This window comes from Sciurus vulgaris (assembly GCF_902686455.1).
Source record: "Sciurus vulgaris genome assembly, chromosome: 2".
NCBI lineage: Eukaryota > Metazoa > Chordata > Mammalia > Rodentia > Sciuridae > Sciurus > Sciurus vulgaris.
The window spans coordinates 150570536-150596110 of NC_136462.1; the positions used below are offsets into that span (position 1 = coordinate 150570536).

Below are 25575 nucleotides of genomic sequence, written 5' to 3' on the forward strand. Positions count from 1 at the left end.
TGATGTGTTTTCCTATGCCAATGCCAAGCCCATCCAGTCTGAAGATGTGCCTATTGGTTTCCCGATGGGACGAAATGCTTCCTCTGCCACAAGATGCTCTGTGATTGTTAAGGGAGAAAAGTTCTTTTGTTCATTTGACAGCATTTTCCCACCTTCTCTCCACACTCAGGTACACTGCCTCCCTCCGATTCCTTACATTGTCCATATTTTCCCCTTGACATCTGTTTACCTTCATGGCATCTACCACTGCAGCTCACACAATGTTTACTGATCTGTTTATTTGTGGAATGTCACACTCTTCCTTCTACTGTAAGGTCCACAGGACAGTGGCCGGGTTGTTTTTCACCTCTATTCAGAGGATGGCCTAACAACAAACAATCCTTGTTGAATAAATGAATGGATGGATAAATGCATACACGAATGAATGTTGGGCTTAAGGGAAATGAAGGAGTGAGTTTCTTTGGTCGGGGGTACTGGGCATTGAACCCAGGGGTGCTTTACCACTGAGCTACATACCCAGTCCTCTTAATTTTTTATTTTAAAACAGGGTGCCTTCACTAAATTGCTGCAGCTGGCCTCAAACTTGCCGTCCTCCTGTCTCAACCTCTCTGGGATTACAGGTGTGTGCCACAGCACCTGGCTGAGTGAGTTTCTTTATACAATATTTTTGTCTGAGGTAGTTATTTTTGTTAAGGCTCTTTCTTAAAAAAAAAAAAAAAAGTTAATATTTTGTCCACTGATTTTGAACTTAGCTTTTTTCAGGAGAGGGGAGTCCAGTGGAGGGAGGAGGAAGGGACTTGGTGATACTTAGAAACTGGTTCTGTAAGTTTATCTTTCTTTGGATGCAGGAGTGGGCTATTTGGAGGAGTATATGAAAGCCTTGTTGATCTTTCTGGAAGGGAATTTCACAGCTGCTGCCAGAAGCTGTGCAGGGAGTGGGTTCTGGTTAATGGTTCAAGTTCTGATTTAAGGTAAAAGAGCACTACAACACCTATTGCTTAGGATTTTCTAGTTTACCATTACCTGGAGACCTTGAAGAACTACCCAGGAAGTACAAAGTGAAGCAAAGAAAAATAGATTCTTTTTTCTTTAGTTAAAAGTTCTGGATAGATTAATCTTCAGCAAAAGGGAATGCCTTATCCATTGGGAGAATATTATATCTCCATTAAAATAGCTTATAATAGTATAGAACGTGATTGTACTATAGTGTTAAGTCCAGAATAAAATAGACTCAGGACCTAGAGTTGTAGCTACAGAATAATAACAATTGACTTGATAAATGCCCTGCCTGGAGGGCCTGGTTTACCTCCCCAGCAGCATCTCTTATCACCCCTCCTCTTGGAGGCCCCTGCCCTCTGCCCTCCAGTCATCTAAACCCATATTTCAACTCGCACATTCCTCCCATTGCCACCCTTCCCCTCTCCTGGACATCTCTTCTTGATTCTTCTTCCTGTCTCAATTGAAATGTCTCTCCCTCTAGAAAACCTTCAAAACCTTCCCTAAGTCCAGAGTCAGATAGACAAAAATTGTACTTCCATGTCCTCATTCTTAATACATGGTCTCTCTCACCTGAGGCTCTGAGCCCTGTGAGGGTGGATGGAACCATGCATTGCAGTATCCCTAGCTCCTAGAGCTCAGTGTGACTCAGGTGTCCATATGAATTGCTGAATTACAGAACTGAAGGACATAAGCCAAAATAATGCTAGTGGTATTGCTTCTAAGTGGGGTAACTCATGCTAATTTCTATTCCTATCTTTTTGCATTTTTTAAAATTCTCTACAGTAAGCATGTATTACATTTATGATATAAAATAACAATTGATTTTAATTATTAAATCTCTGGAAAGGGCATAAATAGGGGCAATATCAACCATGTTTTCTTTCTTCACAGAACAGTGAGATTTCACCTGCAATATTTAGGTCTTTGGGGAAAAACATACCAATGTACCTGGATTACAAATCCACCAAATCCTTGAGAGGGTGTAATGAGCCTAGCAGACCATGCAAGGCTGTGTTATGACATTATCCTAGTGAACTGCATATTCAGTGCAGTGACCCTCACTACAGCACGATCCAGGATTTTCATTGTATTTTCAGTAATTTGCTCAGGGCCTGGAATAAAGCAGTTAACTGTTTAGTAAATATTCACTGAATTCCTTGATATTTGTCTTAGGAATAAATCTAACTCAGATTGATGCAAAGAAAAGTAAAATGTGTTTTGTGCCATTGTTTTGGAAATTTAGGGATGGCTGCATGGGAAGGGAAATTTCCCTCTGCCTCAGAAATGGTAGCACAGTTGGTAGATAATATGCATGCATCATTACACTTCTATCTAGAGGTAAGATTTAATGTGACCTCAATCTTCCAGACCATGACTAAAAACAAAAGAGGAGGAGGAGGAGGAAGGGAAGGAGGGAGGAAGGAAGGGAGGGAGGAAGAAAGGGAGGAAGGGAAGATGCAGCTTTGGAGCATCCTAGTAAGTTCTAAAAGGTCATGCCCTCAAGTTCATGCCCTGGAAACCTCTGAGAGCTTTGCTGATCTCCCCACCTCACCTCAGAGACTGTCTATAGATACTCTGGATACAATTCTAACAGAGTCTTGAGCCTAATAAGGGTCCCAAATCATCACATACTGGGGATGTTTTTCTTAGGGGCACACTGCCTTCCATGTTGCAAATATAAGCAACAAAACATCAAAACTAGGACAGATCTTTCAAGAACATGCACTGAAGTTTGCTGCACTTTTACAGATGAAGCACAACGAGAGAGGTGAATAGGTTCACTCCAAATCACACAGCAGAATAAAACTGATGAACAGTAAACAAACAACTCCCAGGCCTCTGCTGCCCATACCAAAGCAACAGAGGGTCATGATGACCAAACCAGAGAAAGGAAGGCAGAGAAGTGAGCACTATATTTTAGAGTGATTCCCATAAAAAATTCCATTACAATTTTTTAATTAGTTTGTAAGAGTGATTATCTTCAGTTATCTGAAGTACTGACTTCTGGGCAAAGTTCCACTGCCCAAAATTGTTGGACAGAAAAATAAATTTGCTAATACTTATTTTTCATCTATTGTTGCAAAATAGATTCGCTCTAGCTGTATGCCAGCTACATGTGTGCGTTCACACACACACACACACACACACACACACACACACACACACTTTTCATATCATCCCATCGAGCAGACTGGGAGCTTTGTGAAGGCAGGGTTTGACTTGCTCATTTCTGTATGGTGCCCGGTGCCCTGGGGTCAGTAGTTTTTCTGGATGAATGAATAAGTGAACGAACAAATGAATGAAATCTCTAGAGTTAGTAGTGAGCTGTCCTATTTAACTTCAAGGGAACACACCCATGTCTTGAGGCCAATTCTTAAAATCCATATTGTGGATGCATTTGGTATGACAGGAAGCAATTAGAAGAAACCATAAGCATTGAGGGAATGGTTGTCAACACTTATTTTGATAACCAACAAACAATGTGGAAACTGCATTTTTCCCTGCCCATGGGGGCATGTTGACATGTGAAAATACAAAATAAACTTCAACACAATATATAAAACCTAGTAGGGAAGAAAAAAAAAAAAAGTCACACAAAGCTGCAATCTTTTCTCTTTTTCTTTCTTTTTTAAAATATTTTTTTAGTTGTTGATAAACTTTAATTTTTATTTATTTATATGTGGTGCTGAGAATGGAACCCAGTACCTCACACATTGTTAGGCAAGTGCTCTACCACTGAGCCACAAACCCAGCGCCTCTTTCTTTTTTTGATTCAAGATTTATGTACATGTAGTTTTGCAGTTCTTTGCTAGCTCACCTTTTCCTCCCTTGGAAAACTAAAATCCTTCTCCTACTTAGCTCCCTTATTTAGTGCCTCCCTAAAATCCAAGCTATTATTTCTTCTAATGAACAAAATTTGGGATATCGTGCGACTCATCCGCATCTTCTCTGAGACTACAAATTATCAGGATGCACCTCATGTCTAGACACCCGCAGGTGTCATTTGAATCCTGATTTAAACTGTTTACACCCCACATCGCTTTATTTATTCTTCAACATCAGGTCTCTGTTTAATTAAAATTGACTTTGGTCCTTCAGGCATGTGCCGCGCGCTCCCCATCGCAGCACAGAAGTGGTTTTGCTCTTATTAATTCCACCTTTGCCTCTGTCTGCTCTAACCCAAGAACACTCCGCCTGCCCAAATCGCGAGCCTGCTTTCCTTGAGTGCTGGAGTGGAAAACCACAGGCGAGAGCCAAGGAAGCTTCCCATTTACAAGCTGTTCTCCAGGCGAACGCTGATCTTCCCCAGACGCTAAATCATAATCTTCGTGTTTTTCGTATTTCACATTCTAGCCACAATTTCAACATCCCATCCCCGTGACATTAGAGAATGATAAATCAGCAGGCGGGACAGCTCCCCTGTACAGACTGGTACGGGCGGCGGACCGGGCTCTGCCAACGCCCTCGCTCCTCTCCAGGATTAACCCTTTCCCGCGACGCGACGCGGCCTCCGTGGCCCGCCGCTGTGCCCGGCAGCTACTTTTAAATACATCAGATGGCGGTTCTTTTCTTCTCACTTTCCTTTCTCCTTCCTCCATCTCCCTCTCTCCCCCACTTCCTTCCTCCCTCCTTTCTCTCTCCCCCCTCCTTCCTTTCCTTCTTTCTCTCCTCCTGCCCTCCCTTCTTTCTTCCCTTCTCACTCTCTTCCTTTCTCTCCTTCCCCTCCTTCCTTCCTCCTCCATTTCCTCCCTCTCTTTCTTCCTCTTTACCCTCCCTCTTTCTTTCCTTCTTTCTCTACTCCTTCCGTCTCTCCCACTTTCTCTTCCCCTTTCCCTCTCTTCCTCTTTCCCTCCTTTCTTTCTCTCTCCCCCTCATTTCTTTTTTGTTCCTGCCTCCCTTCTCTCTTTCTTCCCTCCCCCCTCCCCCCTCCCTCCCTCCCTCCCTCCCTCCCTCCTTCCTTCCTTCCTTCCTTCCTTCCTTCCTTCCTTCCTTCCTTCCTTCCTTCCTTCCTTCCTTCTCCCTTTCCCTCCTTTTCTTGCCTTGTCAGGCTTAAGACTACTTTCAGGCAATTGAAAATATTAAATCACTTTTTAATATTAAATCACTATTTTAATATTGAAAATATTAAATACACTTTTCTTAAATTTTTAAGTCGGCATTAAAACCATTTTGCTCCCTCCTGTTCATCAGATACCACTGATGGAGCAAGTTGGTTGAAAAAAACTATTTTAAGTTAGACAGGAAAAAGAGAAAGAAAGGTGGGGGTGTCTTATGAAAATCAAGGAAAGTCAGTAGAGTAGAGGAAACGAACTGGGGGAGGGTAAAGCGAAGGGAAAGGAAATACTGGGAAATGACATTGGCTAAATTATATTGTTATATTGTGTGTGTGTATGAATATGTAACAACAAATCCCACCAATATGTACAATATAATGCACCAATAACATATGGAAAAAAGCTTAATTTAAGGGGAGAAATATTTAATACTGAATTTTATTGATATATAATTTACATATCAATGAATTCCTCCATTTTAGTAGTACAAGTCACAGACTTTGAATATATTTATAGAAATGTGGCACCATAGACATAATCTAATTTTAGAACATTTATATCACCTTCTTTCCCCAACCCCCTCCCCAGTCCATTTGCAGTGATTTCCCTTCCTCACCCCTAACCCCAGGTAACCACAACATCCACCTTCTGTCTCTGTAGATTTCCCTTTTCTGGGCATTTTATACAAATGGAATCATATGATAGGTGGTCTTTTGCGTCTGGCTTCTTTCACTTAGCCTAATGTCTTTGAAGTTCAGTGCTAATGGCTTTTATTATATTGCAAAACCCTTTGGAATGGCCAAACTGTCCCAGAAGACTACACAATCTACTGTGCACATGCCAACTGTACTTGTAGAGTATACCCTGCATAGACATGTACCCTGAATTAATGTGAGAATTCTCTTTAGGGTCCAGTTATGAGGTGTGAGGGGCAGTCTTTCAAGGACATATGTATATAAAACATCTCAATTGGTAGTTGCTTTTGTTTGAGAGAAAAATCCACAACATGCAATTGAAATGACAGACCAAGACCACATAACTGAAAAATACAGCACTTTTTTTTTTGTTTTTTGTTTTTTTATTGTAAACAAATGGGATACATGTTGTTTCTCTGTTTGTACATGGAGTAAAGGCATACCATTTGTGTAATCATAAATTTACATAGGGTAATGTTGTTTGATCCATTCTGTTATTTTTTCGCTTCCCCCTACCCCTCCCACCCCTCTTTTCCCTCTATACAGTCCTTCCTTCCTCCATTCTTGCCACCCTCCCTAACCCTAACACTAACCCCTCCCACCCCCCATTATGTGTCATCATCTGCTTATCAGTGAGATCATTCATCCTTTGGTTTTTTGAGATTGGCTTATCTCACTTAGCATGATACTCTCCAATTTCATCAATTTGCCTGCAAATGCCATAATTTTATCATTCTTCATGGCGGAGTAATATTCCATTGTATATATATGCCACAGTTTCTTTATCCATTCATCAATTGAAGGACATCTAGGTTGGTTCCACAATCTGGCTATTGTGAGAATTGAGCAGCTATGAACATTGATGTGGCTAATACAGCGCTTTTAAACTCTCTCCTTTTTATATAATCAGATGAGATTATTATATTTTAAAACCTAATAGACTTTTTAGTATTTTAATACCAAAATGGTATGCTCATGTGGAAAGTATATTTAATCTTAACTAATATAATTATAACTAATTTATAGTTATATAATTAGATATATAGAGAGTTATGTAATTAGAACTAATTTTATGTTAACTAATATCCATCATTAAGGAAGAGAGAAAGAGAAACTAAAAGCCAGAATGGAAGGTCGAAGGCAAGCAAAAGTTGTTTTGTTTTTTTCTCTGTGCTAGAGATCGAACCCAGAACCTTTCTTGCACATTGAGACACTGTCTCCCTAAGTTGCCCAGGCCAGAGCTAAATTTGCAATGCTCCTGCCTCAGCCTCCCACAGAGTAGCCCAGATTATAGGTGTGTGCCTCCTCACCCAGCCAAAGGCAAGCAAGGAAGCCAGGTGGCAGGGTGTGGGGTGCAGAGACAGATTAATGGTGTGACAGGGAACTGTGGGGGATGGGCATAAAAGTGAATAATCTGCCTATCCTTGTCCCAGTTCTATTTACAACAGATGGTGATGACAATGTAACTTTTTGCCTGTTCTTCCATTCCATGATGGAATGTTCACCATGGTGTCCTGGCAAGGAACTCTTCTATCTGAGGGTTATAATTAGGGCAGTGGTTCTCAGCCCTGGCTGCGCACTGGAATCATCTGGGGTAGCCTTGAAACTCTCCCCTTGCCCAGGCTCAATCCTAAATCAGTTACATTAAAGTCTTTGGAGCTAGGATCCAGGCATAAATATTTTTGAAAAGTCTCTCCAGGTGATTTTTAATGTAGGGGCCAGGACTGGGAAATAGCTAGATAGAGCACAGCTTATCAAATTTGTATGTGCATAAAAATAACCTGAAGATCTTGTTAATCTATAGATTCTCATTCAACAGGTCTAGGGTGGGACTGAGCATTTGTTTTATATCAAGCTCCCAAAAATGTTGATGCCGTTGGCCCTCAGAACATACTTTGAAAGGTGAAGAGCTGAAGGAACTCCAAATTTTAGGGCCTGACATGGGATGTTCTTCTGTGGTTCTACTACTGTGGCTCTTAATCTACTTCTGTGGTTCTCAAAGTGTGATCCCCAAGCCAGTGGCATTAGCATCTCCTGAAACCTTATTAGAATTGTAAATTAGGCTCTATTCCAGATTTATTAAATCATTAACTCTGGGGACAGGGTCCAGCAATTCGTGTTTTAACAAGTCCTCCAGGTGGTCACATTCAAACTTGAGAGTCATTGGTCTACTTATATGTCCTAAACATGTCTTGCCTCTGTATGTGTTTCTATTATATGGCACCCCTTCTCACTGCTTACCTGTTCATCCGCAGCTCCCCATCAAACTCCTATTCATCCTCCCAAACTCATCTTTCCTCTAACATCTTCTACCCAGTGTTGTGCTGGAAAATAGTTAACAACCAGCTTTCCAGAGCCCTGATTTATGGTGCTTACTGATTTCTAGGGTGCAAATATGCCCATCATGGCCAATTTCAAGCCATGGACATGAAGATGCTAAAAGCAGAGTTGGGAAGAGATGTACACGTACTAGCAGCTCTTGCTGACTGGTTCCAGCACACCATTACTTCTATTCTATGTTAGCTGGCCGTATTAAACATACTGTTTAGCAGTATGTCTGTCTTCTGGCAAGATAGTAAACTCCTTGAAGGCTGTTCCATGTCATTCCTCTCTGCCCTCCACCATCTCTACTACAGGACCTACACGTTGAAGTTCCTTCACACATCTTTACTGAGTCGAGTCCAACTTTGTTGTGATAATATCATATACCCATGCCCACATACATGATGGTACCTCTCCAAATAAAAATTGTTCAATAGCAAGGTAACTATTTTAGCTTTAAAAAAATTTAAATTTAGATTGCATATAATAAAATGTACCTTCTAACTTTTAGTTCCAGGATGTGGGCAGCACATGCTGAAGTTAATTCTGATGGTGTCCATTAATGACCTTATGAATTAGAAGTACTGCTTTTGTTCAGTTTGAAAGTGCTCACAGAAGTAGAAGCCTGCAGAAAGTGGCCTCACGTTGGGGAGGGAGCTGAGAGCTCAGGGAAGTGGGCTCACTGTTCGCCCACTATCACCTATAAAGGAGATGACTAACTCTGAAGATTGATTTTTAAATTACAGTTAGGTCTCCTGATTTCCTTTAACCTGAGAAGAAAGAATGAATTCAGAAGTTTCTCTCTCTTTTTAAAATGGTCTCTATTTTATGGTAAAGGGTTAAGTTCTTAATATGCCCTAAAGAGTCAAGGGCTTGTCTTGGCATCTTGTCCTCCTTCCTCCTGATGAATTGCCTGACACCTCCCTGATCCTGCAGTCTTTTCTTTAGAAAATAACATTTGGTTCTGGTCATGGCAGAACCCCAGGCTTTGCTGATTTAGGGCCATAAGGAATGTGACAGTGAATTCAAATACTTTCGTATCTATAAAAGCATGAGTCTTCAAATACAAATGTTAACATAAAACACTCAGCGTTGGCTCTTTATGTGCAATGGAGTTTCTTTAATCATCAGTGGTTCAGTTAGTACTTATCTCTAATTCTTTTTTGGAACTTCAAACCTTGGATTCAGTTATAATTTTCTGTATAGGTAGACAATGGTAAGACTGAACTGTAATTTCAGGGTTCAGATTTCAATGGATTAGCTTTACAGTATAAACAATTAGGAAACTGATACTTTTTCTCTAATCTTGCATTTCAATGATCATGACATTTATTCTGTAGAATTTGTCAATACATTGTACAGTGTTATTTTAAAATACAAATAACTACATCAATACGAGAGATCATTTAAAAAAGACTCTCCAAGAAGGCTTAAATATTTTTGGCAAGTGGGAGGTGAGAGTTCAGGGTAACTATTCCGCTTGCAAATTCAAAAACATAAATTAGGGTAATTGTTTTAGAAAATACTTAGAGAAGGAGATGTGCTGATAAGTTTGAGCTCTAATTAAGCAGCTTCTTTTTAAGCTCATGGTATAATTTACCTCCGAATACTTTTCTTTTTTGCTAGTCAGCACTGACACAGATCCAGCTCTTTCAAGATCTTTTGTATTATGCCTTCATTTGGGTTTTAACATTAGGAAAAGTGTAAGAATAAATGATAGCTTTGAATTTAGACAAATAATTTCAGAAATGTTTTTATTCATTTCAAGTCTCCTGAGCATGTCAAAATGAAGGTAACAACTGAATTAATTCTTTTACCTACAAAAACCAGCTCAGGGCTCCCATAGCTCACTCACTGGTATGTCATTTCCTCAGTCTCAGATTCCGGAGGGCTTTTCTTTCTTCTCTCCCTCACATTCCATACCCAGACAATCAAATTCTGCCAACTATTGCGGGTCATGTGTCCAGAAACTATCCTCTTTTTGTTTGTCTGTTTGTCCTACACTTGAGAGTACATCAATATCACCTGGGGAATTTTCTTAAAAATGTATAATTTATTCCAAGGGTCTCACCCCCAAGTTTCTGATTCAGGCTGTTGGAGGTGGGCACTAAGAAATCTTCATTTCTAAACAAGGCAATCGGGTGATTTTTGAGGACACTTCTTAAGAGGGTGAGCAATAGGATCCAGCTTAAGAGGGAGGAAGCATATTCCAGGAAGGCAGACCAGTAGGTGAAAGCCCTGGGCAGGAAAGAGTAGGAAAGGAGGCTGGGGAGCAGCCAGGGAGAATGAAGCCATGGGGACCAACATGTGGGTCCTTCCAGGTTTAGAGAAACAACACTGCTTCAGAGGTAGAATTTGAAGTTCCCAGAGTCTCAGTTGAAAATGCCAGTTGGAAGCCTGGAATGAGGGTCAACAACTGAGGAGAGAGATGAACTGGATCTGATCATTAGCTTTCTTGGAAAGAGTCTGTTGATCAAGATGAGAAAGGAACCAAGATAGAAACCCATTTGAACAGTGATCAGGAAGATGAGCCAGCAAGAGAGACAAGAGGAAGAAGGGAAAATGCTTTGGAGACCTAGAGAAAGAGAATTTTAAGAAAAGAGGAAGGGATTGATTATGTTAGTCACCCTAGCATTTCCTGCACCCTGAACAAAGCAGGTACGTAGTAAATATTTTCTGAACTGAATGGGAATGCTGCCCAGACCAGAGAAGGTAAGAACTATGAATGGAGAGGCTATGGGTCCATTTGTGACTTGGCAAGGAAGCTTCAGTGAAGGGGTATTGGACAGAGCATAGTTGTCAAGGAGGAACTAAGTGGTGGGGACAAGTATAGATAATGAATAAATATCACTGAACAAGGTAAGGGGAAAGATGGGAGGGTAGTTGGATGGGAAGCAAGGCAGGTAGTGTGAAGATGGGGGAGTGGGAAAGAAGAAGAAATGAAGGCTATTCTACTTTTCCTTGAATAAGTGACTTCATCCTATCTGTGGTACAGTGACTTCCCTGTCCTCTCTTGGATTGTTCAAAGTGTTACCTTCAGATGTTCCTTTTTCAAGAAACATTTCCTTTTCCATACAGCCATAGTTAAGTCTATTCTCTGAAGTGTTTAGCATCTGCTTTCCTGACTCCAGGGATTCGAGTACCATAGGTGATACTGAGCAAGGTGCCTCGTCTGCACTGTCAAATAATGATCCCTAAGGTAGGTCTTATGTTCACTCCCTGATGAGGACACTGACCTTCAGCGACCCTCAGCTGAGAAGTGGTCAAGCTGGGATCCAAGTTTAGCTCTGTCTGACTCAGACACCTCCTTACTCCACCCAGGCTGCCTTTGCTTTAACTGTATAAATTCCAAAATGACATGACCACTTTCCCTCCAGAGTTCCTGACCTTTCTACATTCCAGACAGTTCTTCCTAATTGAGGTGTAGCTTCTTCAGTCACTGAAGGCAAGGCAAAGCCCTTACAATTCTGCCCCAGCCTCCCCCTCCTCCCTCCCTCCCTTCACAAACCACACAGAATCCATGACAGAAGCTGCTCACCTCCCAGAACCACATGTCTGCCCTCCCCTGCGCTGTGCCATCTGCCGCCTCTGTCTCACAATGCAGAACCAGTCTGAGCCAGCCTCGTGTGTGGTCCAGCAACTAGTCAGAGACCCACTTCAAGCTTAGAGATTCACATCTACTTAGTACTCTTGTCTAAGCATTAGGCACAGTGGTGGGCATCTGGTATGGTATCTCATTTAAACCACCCAGTGCTGCAAGCTAGATACTGTCATGTCCCTTGAACATAAGAAGTAACTGTGCCTCAGACGACTTCTAAAGAAACCTACCAGGGGAGGGGTGTTGGACCTCGGAGTCATCTAGGACTACCTGCATTTTAAGACCACCTTATTGCTCTATCTGCCAGCACATGGATGAAGTCACAACAGCAGACTCTTTAGGCTCAGAGCTGGGATATTACAGGAAGGATTCAAAGAGGAACAACAGGATAAGAGAATCTGTCACTATTTTTCATGTTTTAATGAGAATTTTGTGATTTAAGTGATAAATCTATTAAATCCCAACATTCTCAATAGTAAGGATTCCACTTACCAGTCCTTCGTGCCTCTCCATATGAGTATTTAGCCAATTAAAGATTTGTAAAAATAGATGTCCAGTTGGAGATGTGATAGGTGTTTTCACTGCCAGACACACTTGGACCCATGACCGGAAAACTTGAGATTGAATTGAGAAGTGAAACAACTGGAGAGGAGAGAATGTTCAGATCAATACAACTGATCTCCCAGGTGCCCCTCAGTCTGGCTTATGCTACAATTAGAGCAGAACTGTATGGTTCACAGTCTCTGCAAGTGCCAAAATTCAATGAAGGTGCAGTTTTGAGGGGATGAAAAGTGTGCTCCTGTCCCTTTCTTCTGGGGGGTGGGTACCACCGTCATTGGACCTGGGACCCCTGCCTGATGCAGAATCTCTACCTGCCAGGCATGCTGCTGTCCCAGGATGGGACCCCAGTCTCCTGACATTTCCACCATCCTGGCAACCTCCTTTCAGCCAAGAGAGCAGGCACTATCAGAGCCTGCAGCACACTAGCGAGGGTGGGAGTGGTGGGCCTGGTCAGAAGGAATCCTCCATTTTCTCTACCCATGCTGCCAGGAAGACATGGAGCTGAGTCATGTCATGCCTTGTGCTTAATTGAGAATGAATTCCCAAAGATTTCCCTGGCTGGTAGACTCCCTCTGTATTTTAAAATGGGAAGCAGAGTAAATTTATAAAGTTTATGAGGCTTTTAAAAAATGTTTAGGCAGTGAAGGGGTTCCTCAGGAATCCACTAGGCTATGTGCATTAAGGGACCTTGGAAAGCCCCAAGACACCCTCTCTTTTCCAGTAGTTCTACAGTTACAACACTGAACACTCAGCCCCTGAGGTCTGGGATCTCAACCTGAGGTTCATGACACATTGCTGTGGGCCTTCAGAGGGTCTATGAGGCCACTCTGAATGTATGTAATATTTTGTCAGTTTGTATGCATTTTTTCCATCCCTGTCATCAGATTATCAAAGGATCCCAAATGCCGCTTGTGTCTCTGAGTCCCTGATCAGGTAGGAACATTTGAGAGGGGAGGGGGGAACCTTTCAAATGGCTTTTGCATTTGAATTCAGAGTGTGATGTTCTGTTGTTCTGCCTTCATGCTATTGGAAGGTTGTTGATAAGCTGATTTTACTTCTTGTGGTTTAGGTACCTAGTGGTCGGGAGCAATAAAAAGACAGCCAGATGCCTTGAGAAATCTTACTCCCCTTTCCCTCTCACAGCTGTTTCTTCAAGATTTGTCTACCTTGGATTCTCTCCACTTCTGGTTCTTGAAACTCACAGTCATCCAATCTCTCCTCTCTTTTCCTACTAAAAGCACCCCTCCCCCAGAGTAGCACTGACCTCTGTCTTAAATATCCTTAAGATGCTTTTCAACTCCTGCCCTATTTGACTTGATTGTGGTTCTTTATGTGGATTTAAATAATTGATCTTCATCTATCTTAGTGAAACTAAGTTCTGTCTACAACAGTGTTAGCTATCGTTAATATACTCTCTAGGAAATGTAAGAAATTTTAACTGCAGATTCTGACACTGCTAGATAAGCTTGATATCAACATTTATATATTCCTTAAATATTATTGAGGACCTACTGGGTGCCCACCACTGCTCTGGATCCATATACAATGGTGAACCAACAAGGAGGCTTTCTATATGCTGAAGGAAAGAAACAAGTGAGGTCCAGAAGCTCTTAGGAGAATTACTCTGTGGTTAGGATTTCAGTTGCTTCTACTAAAACTACATTATTCATCTGGGTTGGTCTAGGGTCCCTGGAGAGTTTAGTCCTTCACAAAGTTAAGATAATCAAAGAGTACTTTCCCATTACACATACACTCACATACATACAAACACACACAGTTAGTAGCCATTGCAAAGTCAGGCTAAAGTGATTTAGCAGAGCAGCAATTTTCTAAAGTGGGGACAGGGATATAAGGTGTATGTATATATGTATGTATGTGTATATATGTGAGAAATTTGACCTTAAGTACTAAAATAATTAAAAAATACAGTATAGTTGCATCTCCACTTGTGAGGTTTCTGATCTGGTAGGGAGAGAAGGTTGAACATGTAGCCACACAGGTATGAAGGATAACTAATCAAGGCAATAACAAAATGAAAAAGGGACTTTCCTGTTGCCTTGAAATGGCAGTTAAGTGAATAAGTAGTTCAATCTTGAGAGAATCTATGGGGTCTCCAGCTAGAGTGGTCACTACCTGCAAGGTTTGCTGGGAGGTTCAAGGACAAATCCCATTCCCAGAGACCCACCTCCTCCTCTATCTCTCAATAGAAGAACCCATGAGAAGGGTGCTGACCTTAAGGCCAGTGTGGTATTCATGGGATACCTTCCTTTCTTCATGTGGAAGGGGAGGATATGCCTCCCCACAACCAAGTGATGGAGATTGTAGAGAATCACAGTAAAGGCAAGATTCCGGCTTCTGGAAGTCCTAGGACTGAGCTGCAGAAATTATAGGTGGCACGTAGGGAGAGGAAGGAGGGCCCAGGAGTAGAGGTGGTAAGAGTCCCGGGGAGGGGTATCCTGGAACTCTTAGAGTTTGAAGTGTCATCCTTGTGTCTTTTCAGGTCTTATAAATGCATTTTCAAAGTCCTCATTATCCTAAGATCCCATTCCAAGGCCACCTGCCAAGAGGCTACTTTATACTGTGACTGGAGTACTGTAGTGGGAACTGTGTAACATGGCAGCCCTTCCCCTTGTACCAGTTAGGATGTGTTCAGCTGGCTAACAGTAAATTTGCCAACAGCTTAACCCAAAATGCTATGTAAATAACATTTACTTAAGAAGTCTAGGGCTAACTGGTTCTAGGACTGGTGCAGCTCATCCATGCCATCAAGGACCCAGGCTCTTTCTGTTTTTAACACACTCCCATCCTCAGCATGTTAGATTTTTGTTCATTGCTTGTCTCCTTGGGGTTGCCACAGGGCTGCTGCAGCTCCAGCTATCATATCTTGACACCAGTGGCCCAAGGTAAAAGGAGAAAGCAAAGACCAAAACCTGTATCTTTTAACTGAGAAGAACTGTGCTCTAGAATTTATGTTTCACAGTGACCAAAACAAAGAAGAGCTGGACTGCTCTGAATGGTTTAGGTCAATCATTATGCTTATTCTAAGGTCAATGATGCACTGAGGTCTTTTTAAATCAGTAAATAGGCAATAACCAGAGTCTGTTTCATCTTCAGTGGTTTTCTACACCAATTTAGAATGTGGGTCCTTTTATGTATTTCTTCTTTCCTGAATTCAAAGAATATTCACAGGATCATTTTTACACCAGGCTACATGACTAGTGCTGGAATTATTGGTCAATCTCTTTAACCACACAATCAGGATTCTTTTCTTGTTCCTGTCTCTTCTAGCACCTCCCTGCCAGCTCTAATTTCAGACGAGCTCCCTTATTTGTCTCCTTGTCTCTCACTTTCAATCAGAACATTGTTGATTGACCCATTAAAGCATTAGATTATCAGCCTAATAACTGAATTCTTGAAATATTCTCATCAATGCTTATGCTTTTCTCTGGTAAGTTCCTCTCCCATGCCATATTCCAAATGTCTCCTATCTCATCCACTCAGACTCCACTCTTCCTGTCTTATCATATATTTTCTATTTCCTTCCTCTGGCAAATAAAGGCCATGAATACAGTACTCCTGCCTTTCCCCCCACAACACACAGGCTTAGTTATGATAACTTCACTTACCATCACCAACAGTTACTCTCTTTTTTACCCTTTTGCCCTCTTTAAACGTATGTCACTTCCTCATTATGCTGTCAATGACACTATCCCTAACATTTATTAAGTATCTGACCCTCGACTGAGAATTTAACATGAATTTATCAATTTTATCTTCATACGAAATTAGGAGGAGGGCATGGTGTCCATTTGGTAGACAAGAAATCCAAGTGTAGGTAAGTAACTTGCCCAGTGTTATGCCAGGGTGGAGCTGGCATTCAAGCCCAGATCTGCCCAAAACTTAATGAAGTTCTGCTTCTAAGCATTGGGTGAAAGCGCCTTGGACTCACCCAGCCCCTGTCATTTGTGTCCTCCCTGATGCGCACACACATTCACTCCCCATACAATTCACTCCACTGATGACATCTGTGTCATGTCTGTTTTTTTCCCACTGGACTGGGAGTGTCCACAGGGCAGAGATTCTGTCTGATTCATAGTGTCTCCAATACCTGCCATTTCTGCTGCATGGAAACTATCAGTGGGGTTTTATGAATGAGAAGGAGTGATACCTGTGCTGAGGAGCCAGGAAATCCAGGAGTGAGAACCCAGCCCAGAAACAAACTCTTCTCCTGGGACCCCTCCCCTCATACTCCTGGGGAAGTCACACCTGGCCCTCTGCCCTGGCAAAGGAATCCAGTCACAGCCTCATCTCCTAGGGTACATCCTGCCTGAGCAGGTCCTGAGCCCAAGTTCCAGAGTTGCAGGGAGCCACCTGGTCCGGAGTGAGGGTGGGGAATGAGCCCTCATGCATGCTCAGAATCCTCTGGTGTCACTGTATAAGCATCCACCCCATCCTCTGGCCTCCTTAGAGTTATCTCGACCCTAAACCTTCTCTGGAGTCTTTCCCCTTCCTTCGCTGGCATAGGAAGCCTACCTGTCTACATCCTCTGTTCACAACTCTGTCCAGGGGACCAAGTCATGCAGGGTTCTGGAATTGGGGCATGAGGGACAGAAGCTACCTTTAGGGCCACATGGGGGTGGGTACCCACAGGAAGAATGGAGGAAGGAGCTGGACAAGCAGTGGCCTGATACTGCCAGGTCAGTCTCTGGATATTGCAAGGAGCTTAAGCCTCAAGACTCAAAATATGCACCCTGTGTCTTCTGGGACCTGCCCATTGCGGCTTTCATTGGCCGTGGGATGGGACATTGTGCTTTGGGATTAAGCCCCAGGCGGACTGGCGCGCCCCAGCATTGTCAGCATTAGGTCATCTTGCCAATAGGCATGTCCTGTCCCTTAAACACTGACTAGAGACTGTCCCCGCCCTCTGCCCAGTCCTTAGGCTCCCGGACTCACCAAATACCCTGGCAGTCACTGCCAGGTAGTGCCAGGCCCTGCCTCCAGTCTCTCCACTGCAGACGTGGAACTGGTATTCACCGACACTGGCAGAAAGGACAGGGACGTCACATCTTCGGGCACGTTCAGAGGCAAGTGATCTTGGTACCAAATAAGCCTGCTCTCCTGAGCAGGAGCCATACTATGTCCCATCATAGTTCTACTCTTCCAGTGTTTGGCAGAATTGTTGCAGAAACTGGAATCTCTGGAGAAACTAAAACTGTTATCCAAAGGGTGCCTTGGGGACCAACCTGAGGAAAACAGAGCTTCCTTTGAGATGAGGAGGCTTCTTCACACAGCAAAATCTAAACAAATTCGAAGATGCAATTAGCAGGTGAATCTTAGGCTAAGAATGTGGGTATTCACCACAAAATCTGTCTCTCCCTAGTCAGATGATGAAAATCCCTGATTGCTGGGGTGTGAGCTGGCATGGGAAGTTCTGGGTGCTCCTCTCATTTCTAGTGTCCTCTGCACACAACAGGAACTCAATCAACCATTGTCTACAGTTTTACTGGGGGAGACTAGTCACAGGATTTCCCCTAGGGCTTGTGAGTTACCTTTTCTGCCTACAGGAGGAGAGAGGGGTCTTGAGCCTGTATAAGGGATAGTGGTAGGGGAAAGGAGGGAGGGTAGGTCTCAGGAATAGCAGGCTCTGATGGAAAAGAATTTCAGGGCCCTGTGTGAGGTTCATCAAGACAAAGGCTGAAGGCAGATGTGAGGAGAGTGTTCAAGGGTAGAGGAGTGATCCAGGAGATAACAGGGCCCAGTATCAAAGCACTTGGCAAGCTGGACCTCAAGTAGGGGCTACTAAGAGCTCCAGAAGATGATGTCCTGGGGTATGCATCCTGTGTGGGCAGGGCCCTTTGGTCACAATCACAGTCACAGTGGGGAGGCGCCCTCAAGTGGCTTCACTGCAGCAGACCTGAAGGAGAGATGAAGCCAAAGAAGGTGAGTGCCTGACACCCTCTTCTCAGTAATAACTTGGCAAGGCTTTGGAGAAAGCTAGGAAGAGAGGCTTGCAAATGGATCAAGAGCCACTGAAACAGGATGATAATTGATAATGAGTTCCCATTTGTACCCACAAGAAAGAGAAATGAGAGACAAATGTAGTATTTAAGAATATGATTTCCACCCCCATACTGGTTCTCAAACCCAGGGACACTTTACCAGTGAGCTATATCCCCAGCCCTTTTTATTTTTTATATTGAGTCAGAGTCTCCTTAAGTTGCTTAGGGTCTAGCTAGGTTGCTAAGTTGGCCTCAGACTCACCATCCTCCTGCTTCAGCCTCCTGAATCACTGGAATTGTAGGCATGTGCCACAATACCTGGCTAAGAATATATTTTATTCTTCAATTTTTAAATTTATCCCCAAACAAGAGTATTTTAAAAAATACATTTAATACATTTTCTGATTACAAATCAGTACTTGCTTATGAAAAAAATTTGGACAATATGGAGAAACCAGGATAAGAAAATTAAAAAGAATTCCTTCTTAGTGGTAACCACTCTTTACATTATATATTATGAATATTGTTTTGTAATCTACATTATCTGCTTAAAAGTGTATCATGAATCTTTTCACATGTCAATAAACATTATTTTACATGATTTTTAATGGTAGTTTAGTATTCCTTTCTGTAGGCCTGCCAAAAATTATTTAACCAACCCTTCTATTAGACATTAAGGTTACAGAACTCTTAAACATAAAATAAGTCTGTGAGCAGCCCTGTAAACAAATTTATGCACACTTACATAATGAATTTCTTAGGATGAATTCTCAGGAAGATAATTGGACCAATGGTGTGCACATTTTTAAAGGCTTTTGATATACATTAATAAATTGCCATCAGCAGGGTTGTTTCAATTTATATTCCCACCTACAAAATCTGGTTCCCATTTCCCCAAACTCTTGCCCAAATTTGGTATTTTCAATTTTTTTGTGGTAACATTTAAATTCCCATTCCTTCATTATTAGTAAGGGTAAGTGAAACATCTTTTTCACTCTTCCCATTTCTTCTTATATATTGCTTATATATATCATTTGTTTATTTTAATTGAATGCTTATAATTAGTTATTATTATTGGGCATTTCCTATTGTTTGTGTTCAGCTCTTTTTCATTAATTCTAGGAGTTCTTTATATAATAATATTACTATCCCCCTGGTTGTCATATTATGAAGGCTTCATCTTCGTCTTTTAACTTTAAGCATATATATGTGTGTGTATATATATATATATATTTTTTTTTTTTGCCTTATCAAAGATTTAGATTTTTCTGAAGTTAAAATTGTCAACGTTGGTGTTACATCAAGAAAGGTTTTCTCTATATTGAGAATATAAGTTTCTATTTTACCTCCACTTTTTTTCAAATTATTTTTGTTGTGAAAAAATACACAGAACATAAAACTTACCATTAGAACCATCTTTAAATATGTAACCTGTGGTACTTTAACATATTCATGATGTGGTGTCACAATCAACACCACCCATCTTTCTAACTCTTCATTTTGAGACTCTATACACATAAAACAACAACTCTTGTTCTCTCTAACTTCAGGTAACTCCTTTTTGTCTTGATGATTTTGAGAACTCTTAAAATACCTCATATAAGTGGAATCATTCACTATTTTTGTGACTGGCTTATTTCACTTAGCATAATATCTCCCAGGTTCATAGTGCCCTCTCTACTTTTATAATTTTCTCATTGACATTTAAACCTTTAATTCTTCTTGCATTTATTTTGATATCTGACATTAGTTAGATAACTAACTTAATTTTTTCAATAGTTTGGCCAATTTTCTCAACATTATAAAAACATGGTTGTTTTTATGAATGTAAAACATTTGCATTTCTTCCTAAATGAATACCCTTGTGTATCCTTTATTTTTGTATTAGTACTTTCATCTCTTATTGATTGGAAAGGACACTATACTTTGAAGCTATAGATCCTTTTTTGTTCATTCATGCTGCAAATTTTTTCCCACAGTTTGCCTTCTAAGAATGAACTCTCATAGCTTTTCTTTTGGCATACTGAGAATAAAGATTTTCTTTAGTCATATTAGTCGTTTGATTTATGGTTTCTGAATTGGTACTTGTGCTTAGAACAACCTTCCCTGTGCCAAGATTATATAATTGTCACATATAGTTTGTTCCATTTTCTTCCTTCTTCTTTTACTTTTACCTTCAACTCTGATTTTTCTATAATGTATGTTGGTATGTAATATTAGGCAAAAATCTATTTTTTTTCCCAAAAGGATTACCCAATGGTTTTGAAAAATATTTTACTTTCTTATTTGAAATATCACCTTTATCACAAACTAAATTTTTAACATGTACCAGATCCTATTTTGCTAATATCCTGCCTCTGCCCTGTTTTTAATTCTGAGATTGCCTCCCTGCCAAACCCCAGTCCTGGATGAATATAATTCTCCCATCTCCTTGCTCCTCCTCTCTGGCTACTGAGAGCTGCTGGGGAAATTCAGTTCCATAGTTGGTGCTGATCCAAACTCACATTCAAGGTCACTCTCAGCTGGATCTTCAATTTGGCCTAGCAACTCCCAGTTCCATAATAGCCATTTATACTCTACCTCATCACGTGCAAGTAACCTCACATTGTACTTAAGGAAAAACTAGTAGTTCTGTTGGAACTTTCTCAATTTCCACCCACCTGCCAACCTTCCCTCCTTGAAGAACAATAATCACCAATGTTTACTGAGTGTTTACTCTAGGCCAGACACTGATTTAACCACTTCATATGTGGTTCATCCTCACAACATCCTGATAAGTAGAACCTCAGGTAACAGGAAAAGAAACTGAGACCAACTTATGTAATTTGCCTAAAGTCTCACTACTGAAGACTGAAAACTGAGGTTTTAAATTCTGAAAGTGTCTTTAGAGCCCAAGTTCTTGACCACTCCTGTGTGTTATTTCTTTCAGCCCTTCTGTATTTTATTAAACTAGTTTTGATCTTTGTTCTTTGATGTGGTGGTAAAATAACTCATTTCTTCATTCAATTGTTCCTGGTCTCTTCTTGTAGGAACTATGTCAGGAACTATGTAGGGACCTAACAGGAAACAAAACCAGGCATGGTCTCTGCCCTTCTAAAGTTAATGATCCTTTTAGGTTGACAGAAATTGACCAAAGAATCACACCAATGAACACAAAAATCACATCCCAAATAAATGTTCTAAAGGGGAGTGAATAGCAAAGAGTTAGGGATAAGAGTGTTGTGGGGTGACCAATAAAGCAGAGATCAAAGGATGAGGGGGAGCTTATTAGGCAAAGGCAGTGCCATAGAAGGACTCCATGAATACTCAGGGAAAAGTGGGGAGAAATTTCTAGGCAGTTCTTCACAGACACAGGACCCCTCTGGTGTTTCCACCCACGCTCAGTCTATAGCTGCTTAGATCTGCGTAACGACCTTGGATTTAAATGATGTGAAAAGGAAAGGGGCGAGTGTTCCATTCACTAGTAACTGCAGCTCTTCTACCCCATGACCTGCCCTGCCCATACATATATGATACCAAAATGACAGCATTTAACCACAATCTCTCTGGACTTCCTGAATGTTAACAACTCTTGTTGGAAGAGTAATTTCAATGCTCTGGAGGGAAGAGGGATATCAGTTTAAGGGGCAGAACTGGTTCTCACTTGTAGTTGGGGAGGACCCTCCTTTGCCCTGCCTGTTTTCAGATGAAGGGACTTGCATCAGAAGGATAATTCCAGCTATCAGCTCCACCCCCTACTTTTTTCTTGAGGGTGGAGTGGGTTATCTGATTGGAAACTGACATACATTGGTTCACATTTCTCAACTGGGAGGAACTAATCTATCAAGAGCTTGTTGCCTTCCTCTTTTCTTCTTACCTAAAGAAAGATATAAGACTGCCATCCCTAGTGAGTATGTGTCCTTACCCTGCATGAACTGTCCCAAGTTCTGGCCAGAGCAACACGGAGGGGCATACGCAGGGAATGCATTCCCCTCTGGCCATGAATTTAAGAATATATTCTCTAATCAGTTTGTCAATAATAGAATTAATGGGTTAAAACTTTTTCCTTCTGTTTCATGTATCTTACATTTGTCAGTTGGTTCTGTACTTGGGAGAGCAAAAAAAAAAAAAGAGTATGTATGTATCGATCCCTCTAAAACCTGGAGGACGGCACTGTGAGGCTTTGATGCTAAATCAACTTCTTGAACTCTAATGCAGGTGGAGACATAGAAGAACTCAAGAGTCAATGCCAGCTCCTCCCCCATTCCCTTGCTTGGGTGGATTTGGGGAAGCTGAATAGGAAACTTGGAGATCTCATTTCCAAGTGTCAACATCATGTCTGAAACTAATTTCTAGGGCACATAAAATTTCAAACATAGGAATAATATTCATTACCACCACATAGACATTCTACCCATTATCCATAATTTTGGAACATCCATACCTCTGTAGCCCTCCTTCAGTTCAGGTACCGGGAAGGTAGTATCTGTGGCTAATCTTCCAGAATTCACATTAGTTCCAAAGGTTCCAAACTTTGGTGCCTCTGCTGCACCCCCAGTGTATCGTCCCTGCCCAGTTAACCAAAGGCGTGACACAGTTGGTCATTCAAAGTTACTGAGGTATAGAAAGATCCTTCCCTCGCCACAAGCAGACACCCACCTAGTCCTGCCTTAGCATTGGTCAGCACACCCTAGAGTTCTTACAGCAGAGAGGCTGCGGTGGCAGGGCAGCCCTGGGTACAATCACTCCCCTGGCACAGCAAGGCATAGTACCTGGATAGAATATAATGAGAAGGAAATAGGCACAGGACACTGAGTTCTGTTCTCCTGACTGGAGTCACCAGGTAGAGGCAGGGGTGCCAGTTGGGTAGCAGGTAGGGATAGCACAAAAACCTTGAAAGGAGCTGGTTCCTACCATTTTCTTTGGGCCTCTTTACAACTCTACATTTTGGCGGCTTGTTGTCTATGGGAGAGAGTGAGAGGGGAGGTAAAGATGACTGACAGGTGTCAAGGTCACATGCTTGGGAAGAAACTATCCATGTGGAAGTAGATTCTTGATGATTTTTAAAGTTTTGTGCTGGTATAGCTGGTCAGAGTATGTATACAACAGCAATAATGGCTGGCAGTTTTGAGTGTGCTCAGTATCATGCTAAGTCTTTAAGTTTTGGACAGCTTTCTTTGCAGAAAAGGGAAGGAAGGAAGGCTGAGGTTTAGCTGAAAATATACTTTCAGAAGGAATAATGCTGGCCACTGTCTCAGAGCAGCCTGCCACTAACACTGTATAAATGTTCTAACTTTCATCAATCTGAGGTTGCATGAGGGAAGGGGCTCTGGGGGATGTCAGGCAGGGACATATGATTGGAGGCCACATAGGGGGCAGTTAAAGGCTGTTCTCAGTCTGCCAGACCTGCGTTTAGCCTTCCTGGGGGTTCTGAGCTCCTCCTCCATTCTGTGACCTCCCAGATGGAACCAAGGGGCCCACTGGTTGTGGCGTCTCTCCTTGTCTTGCTACAGAAGCACTCCCATCTCAGAGGAATCTTCTGGAGGATTCCAGGACCCCCCACGCTAGTCCTAATTTGCCAACGTGGACTTGGGAAGTATGGCGTTTACTGAAGTTATCTTGACACCTCCCTTACTGTGACTGCTGAGGCCTTCTGATAACCCCCAGATTCCCACAGGTCTCCCTGAATTCTTTCTTGTTAGAAAAACAACCCCCTTCCTGCTCTGGAGGAACTATGACCTGGCACTTCTGGAACCATAACAAGCACACTCAGGTTCAAATTCAGGTTCAGCATTCAGCTCATCCTCTCAGTCAGAGAGGATAAAAGAGCCAAGACAGAGGGAAAATGTCCATGTGAGCAGTCATATCTTTGCTTATCTTTATTTATTTTAAAAATAGTTATCTTGGATCCTAGAGCTTACATTTTTTTACTTTGCTGCAGGACTCTGGCGTGGACCCTGGTGCACAAAGTATACATAGTGGGGAGGTGGCCTTCAGAAGTGGAAAGTCATCCTAAGGGATTTAAGGCAAAGGTAAGTCCATTGGTCTTCTGAGACCTTAATCATCATTTATGGCTGGGATGCTGACATGTCTGAGAAACAGCAGGGCTGCTGCCACCAAAAAAATCTAAATTTTTAAGCAAATAGGGCATTGCTGAGAAAGTGTTAAACACTGGGCAAATTAAGTGAATTGTTAAATGTCCACTATCACAGGCCTTAGAGGAACCTCTTCTTCCTTCTGTCTGCTCCCCAGGCCCTATTTGGTCCTTTAAGTGATATGTATTTCTTTGGGGTGGAAGCTTTCTTAATGCCCAAAGGGTCTGAGTATCCATTTTAGCTTCTTGAATTTAGAGTTAAAGATGTACTGTGCTTGCTCAGGGGTGGTGGATGTTTACCTTGCCTGTGAAATGTTTGGAGGCATGAAATAATCCCCAGGTCAACTGGTCCTGTCCCTTTTCTAGGAAAAGAATCCCTTCTGGATAAGTTCTCTTCAAGGTCAAGAAAGAAAAATCAATTCTAATGATGAAGAAAGTCAACTGATATAAAAAATATTTTGAATTAAAGACAATAACTCTTACTATTATAAAAAAGCAATTAATAACATCTTTTCAAACAAATAAAAATCTTTTTTTCACAATTAAAAGCAAAAACAAAAACAAAATAGTTCAAACAATGAAGAGATTTATTGACTCTTAATCTTGAAAACCAGAAGTAGTGCAGTGGGTTTCAAGGCTGGTTAGGTTCAATAGCTTAGTGAGGAAATAAAGAAGAGTGTCTCTTGTTTTCTCTATGTTCTGACTCCATTCTCTCTGAAAGTTCATTGAGGCAAAATGACTGCAGCAGTCCCTGGTCTCACATATGCACACCATGCTCTCCTGAAGATGAAAAAACATCTTTCCCTAGAGTACTCTCAGAAAGATGAGCAAGCATGTAAAATTTTCATAATCTTCTCATCTTATGGCCCAGAGAACTGAATTGTGTTACATGTCCACTGGGGAGGTCTTTGGGTGGATTGGATTAGGTGACCACTGTGCAAAGGATTTGTGACTGTTCCAATTAGCTTAGACCAAAAAGAACTCCCAATTGAAACGGTCAAATCACATGGCTGCAACACAGTGGAGAGTAGGTAAGGAGTGGGTGTGGAGGACATTACCACACCCTCCCTGGCATTCTTGGCAGGTGGTTACCTATCGATGAATCCCATTGGAAAGCATGTCATATGGAGGCAGCCTATGCTGTGGCAGACTGGAACTGACCTTAGCATTGTCCCTTTCTGTGTGAGATAGCAGATGCATTAGGAATCTGCTCCCATCTCTGCCTCACAGTATAAAACCAGTTCTTCCTTCAAGAACTGGCTGGTCTATCTTT

General features: G+C 41.7%; 1 protein-coding gene across 1 annotated transcript in view; it reads left to right on the top strand.

Moving 5' to 3' along the window:
- Positions 1-24221: 24221 nt before the first annotated feature.
- Positions 24222-25575, top strand: part of LOC306654118 (endophilin-A3) — a 578788-nt gene continuing 577434 nt past the window's right edge. The window contains exon 1 of the mRNA XM_079127386.1: positions 24222-24240. The gene's annotated coding sequence lies outside the window, so the exon portion shown is untranslated. The remainder of the gene's footprint in view (positions 24241-25575) is intronic.